The sequence below is a fragment of the Sus scrofa genome, chromosome 6 (genome assembly GCF_054392235.1).
Source record: "Sus scrofa isolate SSC_HxYL_T2T_F1_AM1 chromosome 6, Sscrofa_HxYL_maternal_Yorkshire_Landrace_v2.0, whole genome shotgun sequence".
Lineage (NCBI taxonomy): Eukaryota > Metazoa > Chordata > Mammalia > Artiodactyla > Suidae > Sus > Sus scrofa.
In genome coordinates this window covers 153,635,200-153,662,673 of record NC_139388.1, presented here as the reverse complement: position 1 = coordinate 153,662,673, position 27,474 = coordinate 153,635,200, and the positions used below count along the sequence as shown (strand labels likewise).

At 38.5% G+C, this 27,474-nt stretch overlaps 1 protein-coding gene and 1 non-coding gene across 2 annotated transcripts in view; one reads left to right on the top strand and one right to left on the bottom strand.

Annotated features, from left to right (window-relative positions):
* The window catches only part of LOC110261216 (uncharacterized), a 236,979-nt gene that overhangs the window by 140,951 nt on the left and 68,554 nt on the right, over positions 1–27,474 (bottom strand). The gene's annotated exons all lie outside the window — the stretch shown is intronic.
* TRNAK-UUU (transfer RNA lysine (anticodon UUU)) lies at positions 17,949–18,021 on the top strand. The gene has a single exon. It is a non-coding gene; the product is annotated as a tRNA-Lys (tRNA).

Sequence of the window (27,474 nt, the reverse complement as noted above, 5' to 3'; positions counted from 1 at the left end):
ATAATTAAAATGTGTGGCTCTCTCAGTGGCAGCAGATTGAGTTGCTAACACACTTACCAGCCTAATTCATCACAATATTTCTGCATCCTGTCAACCTCCCCCAGTCTTAGAAGGCAGCAGAAGCTGGTGAAGAGCAGAATGCCTTGTCCAGGAAAAAGGTCTGTCTGCTAGAGAAACTTCATGGGAGAAAAGGAAAGGGGAATGGCTAGGTAAAGCGTTATCTGGGGAAACTGTAAACTTGCCAGAGATCCTTTTGTTTCCTGCTGCTATCGCCTAGGTCCTTTCATCTAACAGTTTACCTGTTTAGAAGAGGATTTCTGAATCTAAAAACCTATTTTTGTTTCTGAACAGCAAAGGAAACCCTAAACAAAACGAAAAGACAACCCCGGAATGGGAGAAAATCTTTGCAAGTGAATCAACTGACAAGGGATTAATCTCCAAAATTTATAAACAACTTCTGCAGCTCCATACCAAAAAAACAAACAACCCCATCAAAAAATGGGCAGAAGATCTAAACAGACAGTTCTCCAAAGAAGACATACAGATGGCCAAAAAACACATGAAAAGATGTTCAACATCACTCATTATTAGAGAAATGCAAATCAAAACCACCATGAGGTACCACCTTATACCTGCCAGAATGGCCATTATCAAAAAGTCTACAAACAATAAATGCTAGAGAGGGTGTGGAGAAAAAGGAACCCTAGGTACATTGTTGGTGGGATTGTAAATTGGTGCAACCACTGTGGAAAGCAGTATGGAGATGCCTCAGAAAACTAAACATAGAAGTACCATTTGATCCAGCAATCCCACTCCTGGGCATCTATCCAGAGAAAACCACGACTCGCAAAGACATTTGTACTCCCATGTTTATTGCAGCACTGTTTACAATAGCCAAAACATGGAAACAGCCTAAATGTCCATCGACAGAGGAGTGGATCAAGAAGATGTGGTACATATACACAATGGAATATTACTCAGCCATTAAAAAGAACGAAATACCAGAATTTTTAGCAACATGGATGGACCTAAAAATTGTCATGCTAAGTGAAGTCAGTCAGACAATGAGACACCAACATCCAATACTTTCACTGACATGTGGAATCCGAAAAAAGGACAGACTGAACTTCTTGCAGAATAGATACTGACTCACAGACATTGAAAAACTTATGGTCTCTGGAGGAGACAGTTTGGGGGGTGGGGGGATGTGCTTGGGCTGTGGGATGGAAATCCTGTGAAATCAGATTGTTATGATCATTATACAACTACAGATGTGATAAATTCATTTGAGTAATAAAAAAATATAAATAAAAAAAAACCCAAAATAAATAAATAAATGAATAAAAACCTATTTTTTTTCTTTTTAGGGCCACACTGGTGGCATATGGAAGTTCCCAGACTAGGGGTCGAATCAGAGAAGCAGCTGCTGACCTACACCATAGTCACAGCAATGCCAGATCTGAGCCATGTCTGTGATCTTCACCACAGCTCATGACAATGCCAGATCCTTAACCCACTGAACAAAGCCGGGGATCAAACCTGCATTCTCATGGGTACTAGTCAGATTTGTTACCTCTGAGCCACAACGAACTCCTGAATTTAAAAACCTTTGAATGAGGAGTTCCCCGTCGTGGCGCAGTGGTTAATGAATCCGACTAGGAACCATGAGGTTGCGGGTTCGGTCCCTGCCCTTGCTCAGTGGGTTAACGACCCGGCGTTGCCGTGAGCTGTGGTGTAGGTTGCAGACGCGGCTCGGATCCCGCGTTGCTGTGGCTCTGGCGTAGGCCGGTGGCTACAGCTCCGATTCGACCCCTAGCCTGGGAACCTCCATGTGCCGCAGGAGCGGCCCAAGAAATAGCAACAACAACAACAAAAGACAAAAGACAAAAAAATAAAAATAAAAAAAATAACACCTTTGAATGAGAGGCAAATAATCGGTTCTGCAAGAGACTATTTGTAAACATACCATTCTAGTGTTCTGCTTGGGAGAATCAACTGATATTTCTGAAAATCCAAATCAACTCTAAGGTGAATACAAATATATGATTTCACCTCTGAGCATCCACCAATCCCAGTAATGAATACCTTGTTTCATCTAAGTGTACTAAAATCACAAAAGTATGAAACTCCAACAGGAGGGGAAGGGCAATAAATCACATTGGGAGTCATGAGACTTTATTCTAGTTCCAGTTCTGCTAGCAGTACCTACTCTGTGCCAAACGCTATGCTCGGAACTAGAGATATTTCACTGAACAACATGGCTTCGGTTTCAAGGGAGGCATCCTAGATCCATACTCTCATCACTGCTCACATTTGAACCAACACTAAAGCCTAAAGCCTTTTTTTTTTTTTTTTGTCTTTTCTAGGGCCACACCCATGGCATATGGAGGTTCCCAGGCTAGGGGTCGAATCAGAGCTGTAGCCGCCAGCCTACACCAGAGCTCATGGCAACGCCAGATCCTTAACCCACTGAGTGAGGCCAGGGATCGAACCTGCAACCTCATGGTTCCTAGTTGGATTCATTAACCACTGAGCCACGACGGGAATTCCAAGCCTGTCATTTTTACCTTGAATCCACCCACTTGTCTCTCCTCCACTGCTACCACCCAGGATGCCATCATTTCACCATCTCTACATGGATTACTACCATAACCTGTAACTAGACTACCACATTCCACTCTTGGCCTTTACAGAAACTTCGATTATTTTCAGAACCCAAATCTAGTCCTGTCATTCCTCGTGCTTAAAATACTTCAGTGACTTCTGCTGTTCTAAAAATAAAGACCACATTCTTTAATATGGCCTCCAAGAGCCTACATGGATGGTCTGGCCCTACTTCTCAAGCCTCATCAATCCCTTTCCCCTCTCGGCTTCAATTACATCACCTACTGGCATCTTTCTAGGTGCCATGATCTCTCCAACTGCCACAGAGCCTTCCAACATGCTGTTCTCTCTGCCTTTTTACCTAATTATCTCCTACACATCTTAGCTCAATCATCAAGTCCTTGTTCTCCCTACTTGGCCAAATTCCCCTTTATATGTTCTCATAGCACCATGAACATCTCCTCACCACTTAGGATTCATGACATGATGGTTGGCTGTCTTTCCCAATGAACTGTAAGTTCCATAAGAGCCAGATTTGTGCCTGTTTTTGCTCCCCACTATTTTTTCTGAGCACCGATCACAGTGTCTGGCACATTGTAGATGTTCAATTAACATATAGAGACTAAGTTAGTACTTTCATTAATCAACTTTTCTGGTAATGAATAAAGCAAGTCAGCAGGCATTTATATCTCAGGAAACAAAGACATAAACTTTGAGGGGCAGGGATTTTGATCTCCTTTCTCAGTGATGTAGTCTCAGTACTGAGAGTAGTACTTGGCACATAATTGGCACTCCATCAATATTTCTTGAATGAACCAATTAAGATCTAAATCATGGATAAACTCAAGGAATAATGATAACATACAGCAAGGCTTATGGCTTACCCTATTTTCTTTAACTTATTTCATTTATTTGATGTCTACTTTTTTTAAGTTAATGGCAGACCCACAGCACATGGAAGTTCCCGGGCAAGGAATTAAATCCAAGCCCATGGCTGAGGCAACACCTGATCCCTGTAGCCACTGTGCTGGGTCGGGGATTGAACTCGTGCCTCTGAGGTGACTCAAGCCGCTGCAGTGGGATTTCCAACCCACTATGCCACAGCAGGAACTCCTGACATCTACTTTATTAGAATTCACTGAAGTCCTAAAGCCAAGCACGTCCTAGCTGAGTGATCTTGAGAAGTTACATAACGTCTTTGAGATTCTGTTTCCTCATACTGAAAATAAAATAGCACCTGTTCTGGCTTTCTCACCGGGCTAGTGTAAGAATCATGTAAATTTTAAAGGACCATTTGAATGAGTAGACCCAAGCTAGTGTTTCTTGGATACCTACTGCATGACAGGCACTAGGATAGGCATCGTACTTACGAAATGATAGAATAGTAAGTCCCTCTGTGCTTGTTGCAACATAAAAAACCCAGAAACTCATGCTTTTACCTCTTCTTTCCTTCCCCACATTTCTATTTATGATTGTCAATTATGGCCATTCACATGCTCTCTTGCATTTTGAAGTACAGGCATGCCAGGAACTTCAAAGCACAGAAAGAAGTGGCCAAGGCTGGATAAAGTAGAACTTAGACCTTGAATAAGAGTTTCAGCAAAAAGTCTAAATGTAGAGGAGGGACATGCAATGAAGCATCTGAGATTACTCTCAGGCAATGAGGGCAAAATAGATTGGGTAGGAATGCCACTGGACGGTTGACATCCTAAGTAAGTATTGCAAGTTTGAAGAACATTTTTTCCTGAATAAAATGACCTAGGAGACATTAATTGATTGACAGAAAAGCATGGGGAAAGGGGGTGCCCATAGCTGCCTTTTCTTTACAAAATACTTCCGGTTGTGATAGTGGCGTGCCAGTGTGCTGAGAGCAATCGGTACATTTCATGTTTGCCTACCTTAGAAAAAGAGAGGTCCTCTTCTCACCCTCCCCATCACAACCCACCTGCAATTATCCACCATCCCTTCTCCCTCTCTGCTCATAATTACATTCCTCATTGAAGGTCAAGGCAATGTGCTCCAGATAGACTTGTTGATACCAGGCACTGTATTCAAAGTGTTCCAGATAGAAGTAGGTCTGTTTGCTGGGATCCACTTGTGTGATGTAATAAGATAAGAGGACTGGGCGTGACCAAGGATGCTCTCTTTTCATAACTATGGTTTTCACAATTGTATTCAGTACCTGAAGAGAAGTACACATTTAATTGCATATTCATACTGAGAGGTTCTCATTCACCTAGGTTTAGTGATTAACCCCTTAAAAGGAAGGCATGGGAGTTCCCGTCATGGCTCAGTGGTTGATGAATCTGACTAGGAACCATGAGGTTGTGTGTTCGAACCCTGGCCTCACTCAGTGGGTTAAGGATCCGGCGTTGCCGTGAGCTGTGGTGTAGGTTGCAGATGCAGCTCGGATCCCACGTTGCTGTGGCTCTAGCGTAGTCCAGCAGCTACAGCTCTGATTAGACCCCTGGCCTGGGAACCTCCATATGCCATGGGAGCGGCCCTAGAAAAGGCAAAAAGACAAAAAGAAAAAAAAAAAAGGCATGAAAATGTCTCCCTTTTTAAAATGTTTTAGCTGGTATATTCTCTTGACTCTGATATGAAAAGCTCAAGATTTAACATGATAAGGAGCCTCCAAAACCATGGCAAATTTTTTCCCAAACAACTAAAACTAGAATAAGGTTTTTCTCCAGATCTCTGAACCTAGTGATTTCCAGAAAGATCTCTAGAAAGATTCTTCCATGGTCTTCATAAGAATGAGGCCTTTCTCCTCTGGTATTTGGTATGTATTTTCCCAAAATATAGTTTCTTTTCTGTAGTTATACAGTATACGCATTCATATGAATGCTATTTAAAAATTGATTACAAAAACAATTATGTCAAGGGGGGAAAAAAGAGGTGGGTTTGCAGATTTTCAGGTTCCTAGCAACAGAGGAAAATAAATTCATAACATATATATCTGTGTGTGTGTGTGTGTGTGGTACATTTATGGTATGCTTTAGTTTTGAAAGTGAAAATTGTGTTAGTTAATCAAATCATTAGCTAAACCCTAAACAGCACATAACTAGATCAAAATAAACCTGTTATTATGAAATGAGAAATAAGCCAGAAATTCTTAATAAGTTAGTATGTGTTAAAACACAGCATCAAAATAAACAGTAGCACAGTACTTACTGCCAAAAAAGACCCCAAGAATAAGTTGTCAAATGAACAGCCAGCCACTAAAAACAAACATGCACGTGTTCCCAATGCTGCATGAATAACAACCTTTCTCCTGCAACTGATGTATAGCCAGCAGCTGCATGTAATACAAATCATGTCTCTAATTACTCTACCTCCATATATCCTACTCGTATTGTGAAAACTCTCACTGTAAGAGAAATGTCTATTCATTATACCTGCCAGGGTCTATACAAAATTCAACTGGGAAACTTCATCACATCAAAACTATAGGATCTATCTGCCCTTCAAGAAACATTAAATATAAGGAATATGTATAGTGGTACATTCAAATTCTGGCTCTATCACTTGCTAGGTAGGTGACAAGAAATTTATCGTCTTCCTGAGTCTTGGTTTCCTCATCTATTCAGTAGGGATAGTAACTCTTAGGTATTTGCGAGAATTAATTGAGATGCTGTTAATCTCTAAGTACAAATGCTAAGAGTTCAATGAGTGGTAAATATTAGGCAAGTTATTTCATGCACTAATAGCTAGATTACTTAGGGAAACAGCATGAATTTTCCTTTAAGAAATTAAAAATAGCACTACCATATGGTCCAACAATTCTATTTCTGGGTATAAGTTAACAAAATCATTATCCTGACGAGATATCCGTACTCCCATGTTCACTGCAGCATTATTTACAATGGTCAAAATATGGAAACAGTCTAAGTGTCCATCGACAAATGAATGGATAAAGAAAATGTGAGACAGATAGATAGATGAAAATGGAATATTATTTAGCCTTAAAAAAGGATATCCTGCCCATTTGCTAAAACATGAATGAAACTGGAGGGTATTATGCTGAGTGAAATAGGCCCAAGAAAGAAAGACAAACAATGCGTGGTATCAGATATAAGTGAATTTTTTTTTAACTTGAACTCATAGAACAGAGCAGAATGGTGGTTACCAAGAGCTGGGGGCAGGAGAATGAAGAGCAGTTGGTAAAAGAGTACAAACTTTCAGTTGTAAGATGAATAATATCTGAGGTTCTAATGTGTAACATGGTGGCTATAGTTGACGATACCATATTGTATAATTAAAATAAAAGCAGAACTTAAGAGTTGTCACCAAAAAAAGGGGAGGGGAAGATATAAATATGTGAGGTGACAGATAATAATTAACTTGATTGTGGGAACCCTTTCACAATGTATACATATATCAAATCATCATGCCCTATATTTTAAATTACTTATAGTATTATTTTTTAATTATACCTCAATGGAGCTGGGGAGGGGTGGGGTGGGCTGCTAGATTACCCAAAGGAGAAAAGAGAAAAGACACAAGTAAAAAAACCTAAAATCAGAAATGATAGTGGAGAATTCTTACTGATTTAACAGAAATAAAAAGGATTATAAGAGAATACTAGAAGAAATTAGATAACCTAGATGAAATGGACAAATTCCTAGAAACAGGTAAATTACCTAAAGTGAATCAAGAAGAAATAGGATATTTCAATAAACTTACAACAAATAAACACACTGAATCAGTAATTTTAAAACCTTCAATAAGAAAATAGTCCAGAATCAGATGGCTTCACTGGTGAATACTGCCAAATATTTAAAGAATTAACACCAATCATCCTGAAATTTTCCCCAAAAAAGTAGAAGAGGAAGAAGTTCCTGTTGTGGCTCAGCAGTAATGAACCTGACTAGTATCCAGGAGGACACAGGTTCGATCCCTGGCCTTGCTTAGTAGGTTAAGGATCCAGCATTGTTGTGAGGTGTGGTGTAGGTCACAGATGCGGCTTGGATCCCACGTTGCTGTGGCTGTGGCCAGCAGCTACAGCTTAAATTTGACCCCTAGTTTGGGAACTTTCATATGCCAAGGGTGTAGCTCTAAAACAGACAAAAAAAAAAAGATAGAAGAGGAAAAAAACACTTCCTAACTCATTCTATAAGATTAACATCACTCTGATATAAAAACCAGATAAAGACATAAAAAGAAAAAACATAGATGAATATCCCTCATGAATATGGAAGCAAAACTCCTCAACAAAATACCAGCAAACTTAATCCAAAGGCATTTAAAGAATTATACATCTTTACACTGCAACCAAGGTGGATTTATCCCAAAATTACAAGGGTGGTTCAACATAGAAAATCAAGCCATGTAATACCTCATATTCATAGGATTCATATGAATTGAAGGAAAAAAACAAATGATCACATCAATTGACACAGAAACGGCATTTGATAAAACCTAACACTCTATCATAAAAAAAAAAAACTAAGAAAAATAGGAACTTCCTCAACATGATAAAGGGCATTTATGAAAACCCCCAGCTAGCATCATACTCAATCACGAAAAACTGAAAGTTAAAATTAGGAACAAAACTAGGATGCCTGGTTTACCACAGCTATTCAACACTGACCTGGAAGTTCTATAGATAAGAACAGATAGACAAGAAATTCAAATTGGAAAGAAAAAAGTAAAACTATCTCTATTCACAGATGACAAGATCCTAAACAGAGAAAACTCCAAAGGATCCACAAGAAAACTACTAGAGATAATAAACAAAATTCAGCAAATTTACAGGATATAAGATCAACAATGGCAAAAATCATTTGTATTTCTGTACACCAGCAATAAGCTACCCAAAAGAGAAAGTATGAGAGCAATTTTCATAGTATCTAAAAGAACACAGTACCTAGAAAGAAGTTTAATAAAGGAAATGAAGACTTGTATACCGAAAACTACAAAACACACTGAAAGAAATTAAAAGAAGCCCAAAAAAGAAGAAGGAGGAGGAGGAGAAGGAGAAGGAGAAGAAGAAAAGAAATTAAAGAAGTCCTACATAAACAGAAAGACTTCCCAAGTTCATGGATATGAAGAATTTAATATTGTTAAAATGTCATTACTATCCAAAGTGATCTACAGATACAATAAAGTCCTTTTCAAAGTTCTAACAGCGTTTTTACAGAAATGGACAAACAAATCTTCAAATTCACATGAAATTATAAGGGATCCTGAAGAACCAAAACAGTCTCGAAAAAAAAGAAGAATAAAGTCAAAAGGCTCATTCTTTCTTGATTTCAAAACTTATTACCATGCTATAGTAATTTTAAAAAAGTGTAGTACTGGCATAAGAATAGACATATACATCATCAATGGAATAGAATCAAGAGCCCAGAAATACCTTATGTCCATATTGAATTTTTTGGCACAAGATTGCCAAGTCCGTCCAATGGGGGAAAGAACAGTTTCTTCAACAAATGGTGCTGGAACAACTAGATTTCCATATGCAAAAAAATAAAGTTGGATTTCTGCCTCACACTATACACAGAAGTTAATTCAAGATGTATTTAAGAGCTTAAACCATAAAACTCTTGGAAGAAAACATAGAAGTAAATTTCCCTGACCTTGGACTGGCAATGGATGCTTAAATATGACACCAAGCACAAGCAACACATGAAAAAATAGATAAATTAGACCTCAGGAGTTCCCATCGTGGCACAACGGAAACAAATCCGACTAGGAACCACGAGGTTGCAGGTTCGACCCCTGGCCTTGCTCAGTGAGTTAAGGATCTGGCATTGCCATGAGCTGTGGTAGAGGTCGCAGGCATGGCTCAGATCTGGCGTTGCTGTGGCTGGGGCTTAGGTCAGCAGCTGCAGCTCTGATTAGACCCCTAGCCTGGGAACCTCCACATGCTGCAGGTGCAGCCCTAAAAAGCAAAAATAAATAAATAAATAAGACCTCACCCAAAAGTAAAATTTTTGTCCCTCAAAGGACATTATCAAGGAAATGAAAACACAACCCACAGACTAGGAGAAAATATTTGCATATCATGTATTAGAAAAGGGTTTGAGTTCCCTCGTGGCATTAGCAGTTAAGGGCTCGGCATTATCACTGCTGTTGCTCAGGTTCCATCCCCGGCCCTGGGAACTTCTACATGCCGTGGGTGCAGCAAAAAAAAGGGGGGGGGGAAGGGGTTAATATCCAGAATATGTAAAAAAGTCCTACAACTAAACAACAAAAGGACCAATGACCCAGTAAAAAAAGTGAGTAAAGGACTTAAATAGATATTTTCTTCAAAGATAAATAAGCGGCCAATAAGTGCACTTACTGTTCAACATCAAGGACAAATACTACCCAATTCTAGTTATATGAGATATCTAAAGTAGTCAAATTCAAAAATTTTTATCACAAGAAAAAAAATAAGTGTAACTATGTATGGTGATGAATGCTAACTAGATTTTCGTGGTGATCATTTTGCAATATATTCAAATATTGAACAATTATGTTTTACATCTGAGATCGCTATGATGTTATTCGTCAATGATACCCCAACTTTTTTTTTTTAGGGCCGCACCCATGGCATATGGAAGGTCCCTGGCTGTGGGTCAAATCGGAGCCACAGCTGCCGGCCTATGCCACAGCCACGGGAACACCAGATCCAAGCTGTGTCTGCAAGCTACATCACAGGTCATGGCAATGCTGGATCCTTAATCCACTGAGCGGGTCCAGGGATCGAACCCAAATCCTCACAGATATTAGCTGGGTTCATTACCACTGAGCCACGGTGGGAACTCTAACACCCAAATTTTTTAAAATAAAATAATGTAGTTAAACTCACAGCAAAAAGACAGTAGAATAATGGTTGCCAGGGGTTGCCAAGCAGGGGAAGTAAGCTGGCATTCAGCAGGTATAGAGTGTCATTCATGCAGGATGAAAATGTTCTAGAGATCTGCTGTGGAACATTGTGCTTATAGTTAATAATACCGTACACTTAAAAATTTGTTAAGGCATTCCTGTCACGGCTCAGTGGTTAATGAACCCAGCTAGTATTCATGAGAACGTTGGTTCCATCCCTGGCCTCCCTCAGTGGGTTAAGGATCCGGCGTTGCTGTGAGCTGTGGTGTAGGTTGCAGACACGGCTCTGATCTGGCATTGCTGCGGCTGTGGCTGTAGCTGGCAGCTACAGCTCTGATTTGACCCCTAGCCTGGGAACCTCCATATGCTGCACCTGCGGCCCTAAAAAAGACCAAAAAATTTTATTAAGAGGGGATATCCCGTGTTATGTTTTTTTAACATAATTTTTTTAAAAGATACTCAACATAATTAATCATCAGAAAAAATATAAATCAAACCCACAATAAGATACCACTTCACAACCACCAGAATGGCTATACCCAAAAAAAAATTAAAAATTAAAAAAATAAAGTGTTAGTGAGGATGTAGAAATACTGGTATCCTGGCACACTGCTGGTGGGAATATAAAATGGCATAGCCACTGTGGAAAACAGTTCCTCAAAACCTAAACATAGTATGACTGGGTCACTCTGTCGTACACCAGAAATTATCACAGCCTTGTAAATTATCCACACTTCAATAAAACTTAAAAAAAAAACTAAAGAATTAACATGTAACACAGCAATTGCATTTGTAGGTATGTACTCCAAAGAATTTTTAACAGGACTCAAGATATTTTTATGTCAGTGCTCACTATATTATTCACTATAGCCAAGCGATGAAAACAACCCAAGTATCCATCAACAGATGAATGGATAAACAAACTACAGTATATATATATAATATACACAGTGGAATGGAATATTAATCAGCCATAAAAAGGAATGATGTTTTTATTCCTACTGCTACACAGATAAAACTTAAAAACATTGTGCTAAGTGAAATAAGCTAGACATAACAGGACAAATAGCATATGATTCCACTTATATAAAATATCTAGAATAAGCAAATTAATTGAGATAGAAAGTAGATTAGAGATTACCAAAGACTGGGGAGGGAGCAGCCATTGGAGAGTTACATCTTAATGCTTACAGGGTTTTTGCTTGGGGTAATGAAAAACATCTTGGAAATAATGATGACTGGTTGCATAACAGCATGAATGCAATTAATGCCATGGGTTTTACATTTAAAAATGGATAAAATGGAGTTTTAAGTTATATACTTTACTATAATAAAACATTTTTAGTTAAATTCGTTACCTTTCTCCTCCCTCCCTCTTCAAAAAGATGAACCATCTACAATAAGGTTGTCATACAATTATTTGTTTTCTCTTTAACATTTATATCTAAGCTCATAAAGGCTAAAGTCAAATTTGAAAGGAGTATGGGCAACAATGGGAGAGAAATTAACTTTACAGAAAAGTTAATCCAGAAAGCCTATCAAAATTAAGCCAGAAAGCCTATCTACAGGGGCTTCAGAATATCTGTAGTGGGTGGGGCTTGGTGTTGGCAAGCTGGTTGAAAGAGGAGGGAGCTCTAGGAAATTTATTTTGCAGCTGCATTTGCAGAGCAATCACACTGTTTTTTAATTAGAATGTATTTATTGGGGAGAGGTTCTGGAGGTGGTCTAAAAGAAATTATGAAACAAGTAACTTTAATGCCACTACAGGCAGTCCTTTTGGTGCTGCCACTGAAATTGCTCAAATGCTATTGTCAAATGTCTTCTCTTACAAATCTTTGATTCTCACAGAAATTATAGCATTTTCACTGCCAGTGCTCTGTAAAATGGTATGCTTTGTATCAAAAAGTTCTATTTAATTCAGTATTTATTATGAACCTACTATGTGTGGAGAACTAAGTGAGAATCTTGGAGTAGAAAAATATAAAAGTCATTTCATTAAGCAGTGACTGTTACCTAGATTCTGGGTTCTGTAATAAAGGGCTGTGACAGCAACTGATTTTCTAGATCAAAATAACAAACAATATTTTCATTCCCCAAAATCTAATATTTCAGTGCCTAAAATCTAATATTCCATAATAATAAAAAATTTTATTTCTTTCAAGAAAGCTTGACATTGATTGTCTTGGTCAGAACCAGCTTTATGATTTGGGTATATGACATAAGCAGTTGTATTAGTTAGCTATTACTGCATAAAAAATTGCCCCAAAGTTGGATGACTTAAAACAATAATATTGGCATTCCCATCGTGGCTCAGCGGTAATGAACCGGGCTTGTATCCATGAGGACACTGATTCAATCCCTGGCCTCACTCAGTGGGTTAAGGCTCTGGCGTTGCTGTGAACTGTGGTGTAAGTTGCAGACACTGTTCAGATCTGGCATTGCTGTGGCTGTGGCATAGGCCGGCCACTGTGGATCCAGTTCAACCCCTAGCCTGGGAACTTCCATATGCTGCAGGTGCAGCCATTAAAACAAACAAACAAACAAAAACTCAGTGAGCCAGTCCCTTTTCCATTCTTATTATCTTTTTTCTCATAATATATCTGTTGTTGACCTTTTCAGAAAACCATATTTTAGTTTGTGGTTTTTTTCCATTTTTATTATTTAATTAAATTCCTTTCTTATCATTTTCCTTCTCCTTTTGAGGGATTTATCCTGGTTCTAACTTCTTGAACTGACTCTTTCTTAATTTTTAAGAAAATATTTTATTGTGGCAAAATAAACATAATGCAGAGTTTACCATTTTGACCACTTTTAAGTGTGCAGTTTAGTGGCCTTAAGCACATTTGTATTGTTGTATAACCATCACCACCATCCATCTCTAGAACAACTCTATACTCAAATGATAACTCTTCATTCTCTCCTGTCCTTGGCCTCTGGTAACCACTACTCCACTGTCTCTAATTCACTAATTTTGAATATTTCTTAATTGCCTATACAGGCATGTAAGCTATAAATTTTCCCCCAAGTATGCTCCTACTACTATGTTTTGATATGGTATATTCCTTTTACTGTTATCTCAGTATTCTATAGTTTCTATTGTAATTTCTTCTTGGATATATGAATTAAGAAATACATTTTTTTAGATTCTAAAATGCAAGAATTTTTAAACTTCTGATATTCATTTTTATGACATGTTATATTTACATTATTTTATTATATTTATACTGTAATTAAAAAGTGTTTTCTGTATGGTTTTGGTTCTTCAGAATGGGTTAAACTTTATTTTGGTCCAATATCAGTCAATTTTTAGAAATATTACATGTATGCTTGAAAACAATGTAAAACGTATCAGAATATCCCATTAATAATGACGTAAGCAAAAAGATCTTTAATGAGCTTGCATAACTAGAAATCTGGAAGTTGGATGCTCCAGAGTTGAAAGCACAGTAGCTCAATGGTGAGACCAAGGGCATAGGCCCTATTTTTCTGCTTCTCACTTTCTCTGGTCCTCATTCTTGGTCACAAGATAGAGATATCCCCATTCCAAACATAATGTTGTTTCACCACTGTTCCAAGCAGAAAAGAAGGGGATAAAAGGCTTTCTCCCCATCTACCTTTTTTTTTTTTTTTTTTTTTGTCTTTCTGTCTTTTCTAGTGCTGCACTGGCGATATATGGAAGTTCCCAGGCTAGGGGTCTAATCGGAACTGTGGCTGCCGGCCTATGCCAGAGCCACAGCAATGTGGGATCCGAGCCACATCTGTGACCTACACCACAGCTCACAGCAACGCCAGATCCTTAACCCACTGAGGCATGACAGGAACTCCCCATTGACTTTTTTTTACCTAAAAAGAAAAACTTTCCCCAAAGCCTGACATCAGGCATTCCCCTGTGTGGCACTGGTCCAAATGAGTTCCATGGCCATTCCAAGCTGCAAGGTGACTAGAAAAAAATAATATGAAAAGGAGCAACAAGACAGCTATGATACATCCCCTCAGGTGATGAAAGTCTCACTACCTCAAATAAATGGTTTCCTTGGTCCATAAGCAAAAAGCAATGACTGATATTTCTTATAGCTGAAATTAGATGCTTGAAACCTACATGTGAACCCCTCTCAGAGCCAAATGGCCTGAACTAGTTACTTGGCACTGCCTTCTTACAAGGGGGCTGAGAAGCATAGCTTTCCATGTGCCCAAACAATATTGGTGAATATGATAGTGGCTACTACACCATCCATGCAGGTTTTTTTTTTTTCTATAAATTCCATAATATTCTTTCTTGGAATACTTTTTCTATAACTAATGAACCTACATTGACACATAATTATCACCCAGAGTCCAAAACTTACATTAGGGTACAAATCTTCATATTGTATGTTCTATGTATGTGTATTGTTGTGTGGTAACATATGTCTACCATCATAGTGTTATACAGAGCAGTTTAACTGCCCTTAAATTCTCTTTGCTCTGCCTATTCATGCTTCCCTAACCCCTAACCTCTTTAACTGTCTCATAGTTTTTCCTTTATCAGAATGGCATATATAGTTGGAATCATAAAATAAATACGATTATTCAGATTGATTTCTCTCTCTTGGTAATATGCATTTAAAGTTGATCCATGCTATTATAAAGAGAATTATTTTCTTAATTTATTCTCAATTGATTATTGTTAGTGAATAAAAAGGCAACTAATTTTTGTGTTCTGATTTTATATCCTACAACTTTGCTGAATTCAGTTATTAATTTTACTTTCATCAGAGATTTGTAGATTTGCATATAGATCTTGCACATACTTTGTTACCTGCTCATTTTTAGTATAATGCTCTTACTTTATAATGGCTTCTATTCTTCCTTTTATTTTTAAAATCATTATAAACATATTTATTTTATAATCTCTTTCAGAATATCCCATTCTTTCTGATTCTTAGGGTGCTACTTCTATTGGTTGCACCTGCTGATTCTCCCTTATGGAGGATTTTTTTAAAACATGATTTGTAACTTTTTGTTCTATTCTGTTTCAGAGGAATTTATTTATTCTATAGCCAGCATAGGTGCCCTGGTAGTATGGAAGATACATAGTATTTCTAGGCTCATTTCTGCAAACATGTTTCTGCCAATGGTATCAATGGCCCAGGACTGTTTCTTGGATAATGAACCCCATGTCATGGAGGTAGACTAAATTTGGGCATCACACATACATCAAGCACAAACTTGGGATTTTAATTTCTCAGATAGATGCCAAGATGCCACATATCTGAGGCAGAGAGTTTTTCTAGCATTTGAGTATGAGAATTAAGTTCTAGGTTCTACCCAAGAGCATCGATTCTAAGTTCACTACTTCTCACAGACTTCAAAGCCAAATTTCTTATTTCTATATGGCCATTAGGAACCCAGCCCCTTGCTCTTAAGTCCCATAAGCCTCCCTAAGTCAATTTCCTCCAAACAAGCAACAGGGTCCAGCAGTGCAGCCCATGCACAGACAATGAAACCTGCTTCACTGCCTTTTCATCCACACAGAGTCACCTGTATGGTCTGATTTAAGGCTTCAGAGAAGCAACTCAATCCAAAGCATCTTTTCCAATCAGGGGCCTAAATTTCTACCACTAAAGATTAATTTTTATGAGATAAGCATTGCCCTTACATTATTCTCTTTTCATAGACAATATTCTAAACAGACGTCATAGTGACGGTACCTCTGGGAACATTTTTCAGAATGACACTGGCATACATCCACTCAGATATATTGTCCCCATCTGTACTCATTTGTTTGGTGAGATAAATAAATTCACATTTCAGTGTAAATGACAAGGAGGGAAATGAGCAGGAAGAAAGAGGAGGCATTTTACAGATTATCATGACATGAGCACTGAAAAAACATTTTAACAAAATTAAAATGAACATTGTTCCTAAATGCAGCAACCTTTTCTACCACACTCTTTGGTTTACAGAACGCCTCTTTTCTGGGGCAACCCACTCATACCGTTTGGGTAGATATGATGCTGGAGGAGCTAATGACCCAGGCCTAGCCAACGAGTGGGCCCCATTCCACTAGCTTAACTTGGTTCACAGACGGGGCTTTTCTGCAGAGCTAACAGAGAAGTTGGTCTCTTTCACTGCAGTTGATAAGTTAGGAGGATTTGAGTCTGTGACTGCACACAGCCATTTTTGCTCTCATTATAGAAAGAATTTGGTGAAGAATGACACAGGAGTAGTTCCCATTGTTGCTCAGTGGGTTACAAACCAAACTAGTATCCATGAGGATGTGTGTTCAATCCCTGGCCTCGCTCAGTGAGTTAAGGATCCGGAACCTTAGGAACTTAGCCTAGGAACTTACATACACCCCATGTGTGGCCCTAAAAAGACAAAAAAAGGGGGGGGGGCACAGGAGAGACAATAGCATCAAGAGATGGAAAGACAGTACAAAAGAGACTGATATGTGCTCCCTCTTCCCTCTGGGCACAGAGTGAAACTGTATCTTTCTGTCTCCCTTGCAAATAATCATAGCTCTACGACTGAACTATGGTCAGTGCCAGTGATCCTCTGGGCTCTCCTATACTCTCACCCCTATCTATTGGCTAGATGTCCAGCATCCAGCAAAGGACTCTTGAGGCCCTAGGAGTAACAAACAAGGAGACAAAATGGGCTTAAAGTCCTTAATCACCACGTGGAAGGCTATTCATTCAACTGTGATGCACACAGAAATAAACTTCTGTTGCATTGAGCCACTGATATTTGGGGGTTGTTTATAACAGCATTTGGTCTATCCTGATTAAAAGAGAAAGGCAGAGCCCTAATGGCTTTGTGTGAGTCCATAGAGCCATAGGCTTTTTTTTTTTTTTCCTTTTCTTTTCTTTTTAGCCATGCTCCTGACATGTGGAAGTTCCCAGGCCAGGGATCGAACCCCCACACCACAGCAATGACCCAAACTGCAGCAGCGATAATGTTGGATTCTTAACCCAATGCACCACAAGGGAATTCCATACAGCCATAGGCTTGAAGTTCTTCCCTGGGAAATCCTTTTGCTTAAGTCACTTTGAACTGGGTTTCGGTTTCTTGCAACAAGAAGAGTTCAGACTGAAACAAGAACACGAGAGGAAATACGAAAAAAAAAATCAATAGTTACTTTAATGTATCATTATACACTTACAATCTAGAAGTGTATAACATATACTTATATAATATTTATAGGTGTGTATAATGTATACTAACATATATATACATATAAAAGTGTAAACTGAGTTACAAAATCATTTTGCTTTCTACAACAATATTAAAGTGCGGAGCACCTTAGAGCTATTGTCAATTCAAGTATTTCTTGAATTATATAGGCCAGGAAACTTTTCATCCAACTCATGTAAGGACTTTAAATAGCAGTTATATCATTAATTATTGAAATAATTGTTGATTGTTGAAATAATATGCCATATTCTTTTTCTCCTCAATCATTAATATATATATTAATTATATATTCCAATCATAATTTACTACCAAGTCAGGTAGGTCAATATGTGAGAATACAAAGATAAACCCCAGCCTATATAGCTCAGTCAGTAGAGCATTAAACTTTTAATCTGAAGGGCCAGGGTTCAAGTTCCTGTTTGGGTGTCAAAAATAAATAAATAAAAAACCCCCAGCATTGTGAATTTATACCTTCAGATCAGAAGTTAGAAACAAAAAGGAGTTTAGAGATCATCTTCTCCAACTCTTCATTCTACGGATGAGAAAATTATGGCCCAGAGAGGTGAAAGTACTTGCCCACACTCATACTGTGAATAGGTGGCAAAATGAAAGTTAGAATTCATATATTCTAAGAGAGGAAGAGAACCAAAGTACAAGAGAAAGGAGGCGTCACTGATAAACCAAGGAACTTAAGCTAGGAGAAGGAAAAAAGATCCAGACCACAAAAAGAGAAATTAGATTTAAGGGTGAATATCTTTTACATTTAAACTAGAAGATACAATAAGGTACCACCTCACACCAGTCAGAACGGCCATGATTAATAAGTCTATAAATAACAAATGCTGGAGAGGGTGTGGATAAAAGGGAACGCTCCTACAATGTTGGTGAGAATGTAAATTGATACAACCCCTATGGAAAACATTATGGCGGTTCCTCAGAAAACTGAAAACAGAACTACCATATGATCCAGCAATCTGACTCTTGGGTATATATACAGAAAAAAACTATAACTGAAAAAGATACATGCATCCCTATGTTCTTAGCATCACAATACCCAAGACATGGAAACAAGTTAATGTCCATCAATGTATGAATGGATTAAGAAGAGGTGGTATATACATACAATGGAATACTACTCAGCCATAAAAAAGAACAAAATAATGCCATTTGCAACAATGTGGATACAACTAGAGATTATCACACTAAGTGAAATAAGTCAGAAATAGAAAGACAAATACTATATGGTATCACTTATATGTGGAATCTAAAATATGGCACAAAGGCACCCATCTACAAAATTGAAATAGACTCATTAGACATAGAAAACAGACTTGTGGTTGCCAAGGGGGAAGTCAGAGGGAGAGGGATGGACTGAGAGTTTGGGGTTGGCAGATGCAAACTATTACATTTAGAATGGATAGACAATAAGATCCTACTGTATAGCACAGGGAACTATATCTAATCTCCTAGGATAGACCATAGTGGAAAATAATGTAAAAAAAGAATATATATATTTATATATATATATGTATATATATACTTGAGTCATTTGGTATCTAGCAGAAATTGGCACAATATTGTAAACAAACTATACTTTAATAAAAATGTTTCAGGAGTTCCCATCGTGGCTCAGTGGTTCACAAACCCGACTAGCATCCATGAGGATGCAGATTCAATCCCTGGCCTCGCTCAGTGGGTTGAGGATCTGGCGTTGCTATGAGCTGTGGTGTAGGTCCCAGACATGGCTCACATCTCATGTTGCTGTGGCTGTGGCAGAAGCCGGCAGCTGCAGCTCTGATTTGACCCCTAGCCTGGGAACCTCCATTTGCCACGGTTGTGGCTCTAAAAAGACAAAAAGGCAAAAAAATATTTTTTCAGACCGATCACTAGAAATGAAATTGAAGAGGTCATAAAATCACTCCCTACAAATAAAAGTCCAGGACCAGATGGCTTCACAGGTGAATTTTATCAAACATATAAAGAGGAATTGGTGCCCATCCTCCTTAAACTCTTTCAAAAGGTTGAAGAAGAAGGAATGCTCCCAAAGACATTCTATGATGCCACCATCACCCTCATTCCAAAACCAGACAGAGATACCACCAAAAAAGAAAACTATCGCCCAATATCATTGATGAATATAGATGCAAAAATTCTCAACAAAATCTTAGCCAACCGAATCCAACAACATACCAAAAAAATTATACACCATGACCAGGTTGGGTTCATCCCAGGTTCACAAGGATGGTTCAACATACGCAAATCAATCAGCATCATACACCACATTAACAAAAAAAAAATCAAAAATCATATGATCATCTCAATAGACGCAGAAAAAGCATTTGACAAAGTCCAACATCCATTCATGATCAAGACCCTCGCCAAAGTGGGTATAGAGGGAACATTCCTGAATATAATCAAAGCCATTTATGATAAACCCACAGCAAATATAATACTCAATGGGGAAAAACTGAAAGCCTTCTCACTCAAATCTGGAACAAGACAGGGATGCCCACTCTCACCACTGCTCTTCAACATAGTTTTGGAAGTCCTAGCCACAGCAATTAGACAAACAAAAGAAATAAAAGGCATCCATGTAGGAAGAGAAGAGATCAAACTGTCACTGTATGCAGATGACATGATACTATACATAGAAAACCCTAAGGACTCAACCCCAAAACTACTTGAACTGATTCATAAATTCAGCAAAGTGGCAGGATATAAGATTAACATTCAGAAGTCAGTTGCATTTCTGTATACCAGCAATGAAACATTAGAAAAGGAATACAAAAATACGATACCTTTTAAAATTGAACCTCACAAAATCAAATACCTCGGAATACACCTGACCAAAGAGGTAAAGGACCCATATGCCGAGAACTATAAAACTTTAATCAAAGAAATCAAAGAAGATGTAAAGAAATGGAAAGATATTCCATGCTCCTGGATTGGGAAAATCAATATTGTAAAAATGGCCATACTACCCAAAGCAATCTACAGATTCAATGCAATCCCCATCAAATTACCCATGACATTTTTCACAGAACTACAACAAACAATCCAAACATTTATATGGAACCACAAAAGACCCAGAATCGCCAAAGCAATCCTGAAGAACAAAAACCAAGCAGGAGGCATAACTTTCCCAGACTTCAAGAAATACTACAAAGCCACAGTCATCAAAACAGTGTGGTACTCGTATCAAAACAGACAGACAGACCAATGGAACAGAATAGAGAATCCGGAAATAAACCCTGACACCTATGGTCGATTAATCTTTGACAAGGGAGGCAAGAACATAAAATGGGAAAAAGAAAGTCTATTCAGCGAGCATTGCTGGGAAACCTGGACAGCTGCATGCAAAGCAAAGAAACTAGAACACACCCTCACACCATGCACAAAAATAAACTCCAAATGGCTGAAAGACTTAAATATACGACAGGACACCATCAAACTCCTAGAAGAGAACATAGGCAAAACACTCTCTGACATCAACCTCATGAATATTTTCTCAGGTCAGTCTCCCAAAGCAATAGAAATTAAAGCAAAAATAAACCCATGGGACCTCATCAAACTGAAAAGCTTTTGCACAGCAAAGGAAACCCAAAAGAAAACAAAAAGACAACTTGCAGAATGGGAGAAAACAGTTTCAAATGGTGCAACTGACAAGGCTTAATCTCTAGAATATATAAGCAACTTATACAACTCAACAGCAAAAAAGCCAATCAATCAATGGAAAAATGGGCAAAAGACCTGAATAGACATTTCTCCAAAGAAGATATACAGATGGCCAACAAACACATGAAAAAATGCTCAACATCGCTGGTTATAAGAGAAATGCAAATCAAAACTACCATAAGATATCACCTCACACCAGTCAGAATGGCCATCATTAATAAGTCCACAAACAACAAGTGCTGGAGGGGCTGTGGAGAAAAGGGAACCCTCCTGCACTGCTGGTGGGAATGTAAACTGGTACAGCCACTATGGAGAACAGTTTGGAGATACCTTAGAAATCTATACATAGAGCTTCCATATGACCCCGCAATCCCACTCTTGGGCATCTATCCGGACAAAACTCTACTTAAAAGAGACACGTGCACCCGCATGTTCATTGCAGCACTATTCACAATAGCCAAGACATGCAAACAACCCAAATGTCCATCGACAGATGATTGGATTCGGAAGATGTGGTATGTATACACAATGGAATACTACTCATTCTATAAAAAAGAATGACATAATGCCATTTGTAGCAACATGGATGGAACTAGAGACTCTCATACTGGGTGAAATGAGCCAGAAAGACAAAGACAAATACCATATGATATCACTTATAACTGGAATCTAATATCCAGCACAAATGAACATCTCCTCAGAAAAGAAAATCATGGACTTGGAGAAGAGACTTGTGGCTGCCTGATGGGAGGGGGAAGGAGTGGGAGGGATCGGGAGCTTGGGCTTATCAGACACAACTTAGAATAGATTTACAAGGAGATCCTGCTGAATAGCATTGAGAACTTTGTCTAGATACTCATTTTGCAACAGAAGAAAGGGTGGGGGAAAAAATGTAATTGTAATGTATACATGTAAGGATAACCTGACCCCCTTGCTGTACAGTGGGAAAACAAAAAAAATTATAAAAAATATATTTTTTTTCAAAAATTAAATAAATAAATAAATAAAAATAAGTGATAAGATGGAGTTCCCATCATGGCTCAGCAAAAACAAATCTGACTAGCATCCATGAGGACACAGGTTCGATCCCTGGCCTTGCTCAGTGGGTTAAGGATCCAGCACTGCTGTGAGCTGTGATGTAGGTCAAAGGCACAGCTCAGATCTGGGTTTGCTGTGGCTCAAGCACAGGCCGGCAGCTACAGCTCCGATTACACCCCTAGCCTGGAAACCTCCATGTGCCAAGGGTGCAGCCCTAAAAAGACAAAAAAAATTAAAATTAAAATATAAAAATAAACAAGAAGAAAAGAGTGGGTATGAATACAGGTTAACGCTAAGGGTCTCAAGAAGTTGCATTTACCATAAATATTGTAATTTACTGGTTTGTCACACTGTGTCCCTGATCTCCATTATGGCAAGAACTACATAAATATGGTATATGGTCTCTTGAAAGGCAGAAGGCTTCAGAAAGCCAGGGAGAAAGGGCTACAGAAAAAAAATCCCAGAGTTGTGGACAACGAACTTTGTCAACTTCACAGCTTAGCTGGGGCCCACTCCCAATAACAAATAGTCCAGGAATTAAAATCAAGCCAAGAAAACTTTGGAACTTCTCAGATGGACAGACTGAGCACGTGAGAATGGAGTTTATGGAGTAAATGTATCCCTTGGGATGAAATGAGAAGGGTACTATAAACAGAGACAGGTTCTACCAACAGCCAGACAGCTGGTAACAAAGGGCAGACTGCACAAAGGTCTTTCTGGCTGCCCTTTTACATATGAGTAAGAAAGCCATACATCTCTGTTGGGTGTGAGAGTGATCAGGCTGCAGCATCTGTCATTCCATTGATTGCCAACCTGGCTTCATTAGTACTGGATGGCTAGGCTAGGGTCTCCTTTCTTCCTTACCTTTCCACATATATCTCTTCTTAAGTTGCATGCTCTGTCAAAGAAGGCATGCTTCTCTAATGGGGTGGACCATTCTTCAGAGAATTTACGTACTTTTATCAGGAAACAACCCAACTTGACTCAAAGGCTCCTAAATAATCTCTTAGTTCTGACATGACATTTTTTTTTTATCCTAAAGGATTAAATGGCACCCAGAGTAGCTCTGACCTCACATAAAAAGAGGTTCTAGTTCTGGAATTAAAGATTCAAGGGGAGTCCAAAGACTTTTGGACTTTTTCTAGGATGGAAAGTCCACAAAATTGAGTGGGATGTGGAGCAAATAATGGAGATGAGGATGAGATGTTGTAAGATGTCCTGACTTTTGTGCTCCCTTTGCATCTATGTTGGGAAAGCAACACAGCTTCAAGGGCTTTAAAACCATTACAGTAAGTCCCAGATCCTCTGGTCTTTATACTTTTCTGACTTCAGTTACCATCTAGGTACAAAATATTTCCTGTCTAGAATTCATACTAGAACCTCTCACATTTATACCCAAGGACCTCCAAGACACTTCTACTTTATTATCCCTTAGACTCAAAAATATTGGAGCTCCCACTGTGGCTCAACAGGATCAGTGGACTCTTGGGAGCCACCGGGATGCAGTTTTGATCCTTGGCCCGGCACAGTGGGTTAGGGATCCAGCGTTGGCACAGGTGAGGCTTAGGTCGCGACTGTGGCCCTGATCCCTGGCTTTGGAGTTCCATGTGCCATGGGGTGGCCAAAAATGACAAAAAAAAAAATCTGGCATCTACTATGTGCCAAGAAATGTCCCAATCTGAGTTTATCATATTCACTCTCCTCAAAGGAAAACTGGATGAAACCTTAGGTCTTACACCAGAGTCTCAGATTGAACTAGTCAGAAGCATCTGTAGAGTGTCAAGTGCAATCTCAAGAACTTCCATCTATATTATCTCCTTTACTCTTCACACTAATCCAATAAAATAAGAATCGTTACCTCCATTTAACAGGTGAGAAAACAGGTATCTGAAATAGATATTTCCAAGATTTCTAGATTTCAGGGACATTTCAAAAAGTATCTGGGAGAATCACATAGGGTGACTTTATTTTGGCAAATAGGAACACTGAACAAATCATTTACTATAGTTTCATAGAAAAGAGTCTGTATTATATGAGGAAACTTAAATGCATATTACCAAAGAAAGGAAGCCAATCTGAGAAGGCTACCTACCATATGATTCCAACTACATATATGTTCCAATGCACATTCTGGAAAAGGCAAAACTCTAGGGACTGTAAAAAGATTAGTAGCTGTGAGGGAGGAGAGGAGAGATATTTAGATAGATGGGGAGCACAGAGGATTTTTAGGGCAGTTAAAACATGTAGTTATACATGGAGGTATACATTTGTCCAAATCCATAGACTGATAAGACCAAGAGTGAACCCTAAAGTAAACTACTGACTTCGGGTGATGATGTGTCAGTGTAGGTTTATTAGTTTTAACAAATGTATCCAACTGGTGGGGGATGTTGGTAACGATTCTGGTTTTTTTTTGTTTTGTTTTTTTTTTGTCTTTTTAGGGCCACACTAAAAAGACAGCTGTAGCTGCTGGCCTACACCACAGCCACAGCAACACTGGATCTGAGGGGAAAGGGGACTACTCTTTTGAGTTACTTGCTCAGAGAACCCTCCTACACTGTTGGTGGGAAGGTAAGTTGATGCAACCACTAAAGAAAATTGTATGGGAGTTCCCATTGTGGCACAGCGGAAATGAATCCGACTAGGAACCATGAGGTTGAGGGTTCAATCCCTAGCCTTGCTCAGTGGGTTGGGGATCTGGTGTTGCCTACACTGTGAGCTGTGGTGTAGATCGCAGACTTGGCTTGGATCTGATGTTACTGTGGCTATGGTGTAGACTAGCAGCTGTGGCTCCTATTGGACCCCTAGACTGGGAACCTCCATGTGCTACGGGTGTGGCCCTAAAAAGCAAAACAAACAAACAAACAAAGCTGTATGGAGGTTCCTCAGAAAACTAAAAATAAAATTACCATATGATCCAGCAATCCCACTCTTCGGAATATATCCAGACAAAACTATAATTCAAACGATACATGCAGAGTTCCTGTTGCGGCTAAGCAGGTTAGGAACCTGACTAGTATTCATGAGGATGTGTGTCCAATCCCTGGCCTCTCTCAGTAGGTTAGGGATACAGCGTTGCTACAAGCTGCAGTATAGCTTACATATGCACCTAGGATCTGGTGTGGCTGTGGTGTAGGCTGGCAGCTGCAGCTCCAATTTGACCCCTAGCCTGGGAACTTCCATATGCTGCACCTCAGGCCCCTAAAAAGAAAAGAAAAGGAAAAAAAAGAATGTATGTGTATGACTGAATCGCTTTGCTATAGAGTAGAAGTTAACATAACATTGTAAATCAACTATACTTCAATTTAAAAAATAGATTTAAAAAAATTATAGTGTCTTTCCTTAAAAGATGTGAAACACACAGCAGTGCAGGTTTTAACCTAGGGGAGCTTAAGTTCATTCGGTGGGTTGCTTTCTACTTAAAAAAGAAAAGAATGATCTTTTGTGGCCTTTCCAGAAAGAGGTAACTTTTGGAAATTCCAGTTTCTTCAGAGGTAGAATCATAATTTCTGGAGAAAATATTTTGCCATAACTACATTTAGTGAAAATTAGTTTATTTACAGTATTATCAGAAAAAAATCAGAAATTAGGGGGCCAGGGCTTAAAATTTTAGTTTCCAGAGTAAACAGAGTAATAATTTTCAAATTATAGGCTAATAAAATCTTCCAATTTGTCAGAAATAATAAAAATGAGTTTTATATGTACTTTCTAATATTGAAAGAAACTGATTTTTTTAATTACAACAAAATTTAGAATTTAAACACTATCCACCACTTGCTACCAAAAAGTCCTTAAAGAAGTCAAATAATACTGCTTGCTAGACCTAGCCTATCGGACTCTAAGCTCATTAACATTAAAAAATATGTAATTTACAATTTGGAGTGACAGGTATATTATGCAATTAATTTTTTGGTAATAAAACACCAGTCAATGAAGAAAGCCAGGCCAAAATCAGCAATCAAGGTGAAATGGAAAAGTAGAAAGAAAACTATAAGCAGTGAGGTGATGAACATATTTGGAATGATGATTTTTTTTAATTTATTTTATTTTTTTTAATTATTTACCCAATACAATTTTTTTTCCTACTGTACAGCATGGTGACCCAGTTACACATACATGTACACATTCTATTTTCTCATATTATCGGAATGATGATTATTTTGGCGATACATTCTTGGTCAAGTTAAAACACCTTAGGAAAAAAATTTAGGTTGAACCAGATGAAATTTTTATTTTTGTAGGTCCAAACTATGATCAAAAATCACAATTTCATACCGTTCAAATTCATCTCTCACCATTCTCAGTATATTTGAATCAGGTTTGGGGAAAACATAGTGTTCGTTTTTATTCAAGAAAATTAAGGGGTCCTGTGATTTGGCTTTATGCCGGATTATTAAAGAGGAATCAAGAGAACTAGGAATACAACCTAATGGAATAAAAGAATTGTCAATTATACTAACTCAGCAGCATTTATCAAACGCCTACCACTTATCAAGTGCCTACCACTTGCCAGGCAAAGTTGTGGAAGATGGAAGTGTGCACCTGTTGCGTGGGTGGACAGGGTGGGAGACAGGGGTGGTGGCAGGGATCAGTGTCACATGCTTTACAGCGATTTAGACATTTGAAGTTTTCCAAACAGAGATTAACCTCGGAACGGCACAAAGAAAGATGTAAGACTACCTCTTTTTTGTTTTTATTTCTATTCGTCAAAGTGAGGTATGTGTTTCTGTTATTAACAGAAACTGGGGAATGAAGATGTGCTAATTGAATCAAGTTATATATACGATTCCACAGCAAAACCAGGCTTAGCAAATAGTTTTGTGTGCTGATATCAACAACAAAAGAACTTTCCGTCAGGGACTTCAGCTAAATGAACAGTTTCATGAGCTGACATTGTGGCAAAACATTAGTCTTAATCACGAATCTGCTAATTTTTTTTTTTTTTTTTTTTTTTTTTTTGTCTTATGTACCCACGGCATATGGAAGTTCCCAGGCTAGGGTCATATCGGAGGTGTTGGCCCACACCACAGCAACAGCAACATGGGATCCAAGCTGCATCTGCAACCTCCACCATAGCTCATGGCAACAACACTCCTTAACCCATTGAGCGAGGCCAAGGATCAAACTAGAGTCCTCATGGATAGCAGTAGGGTTCATTAGCCACTG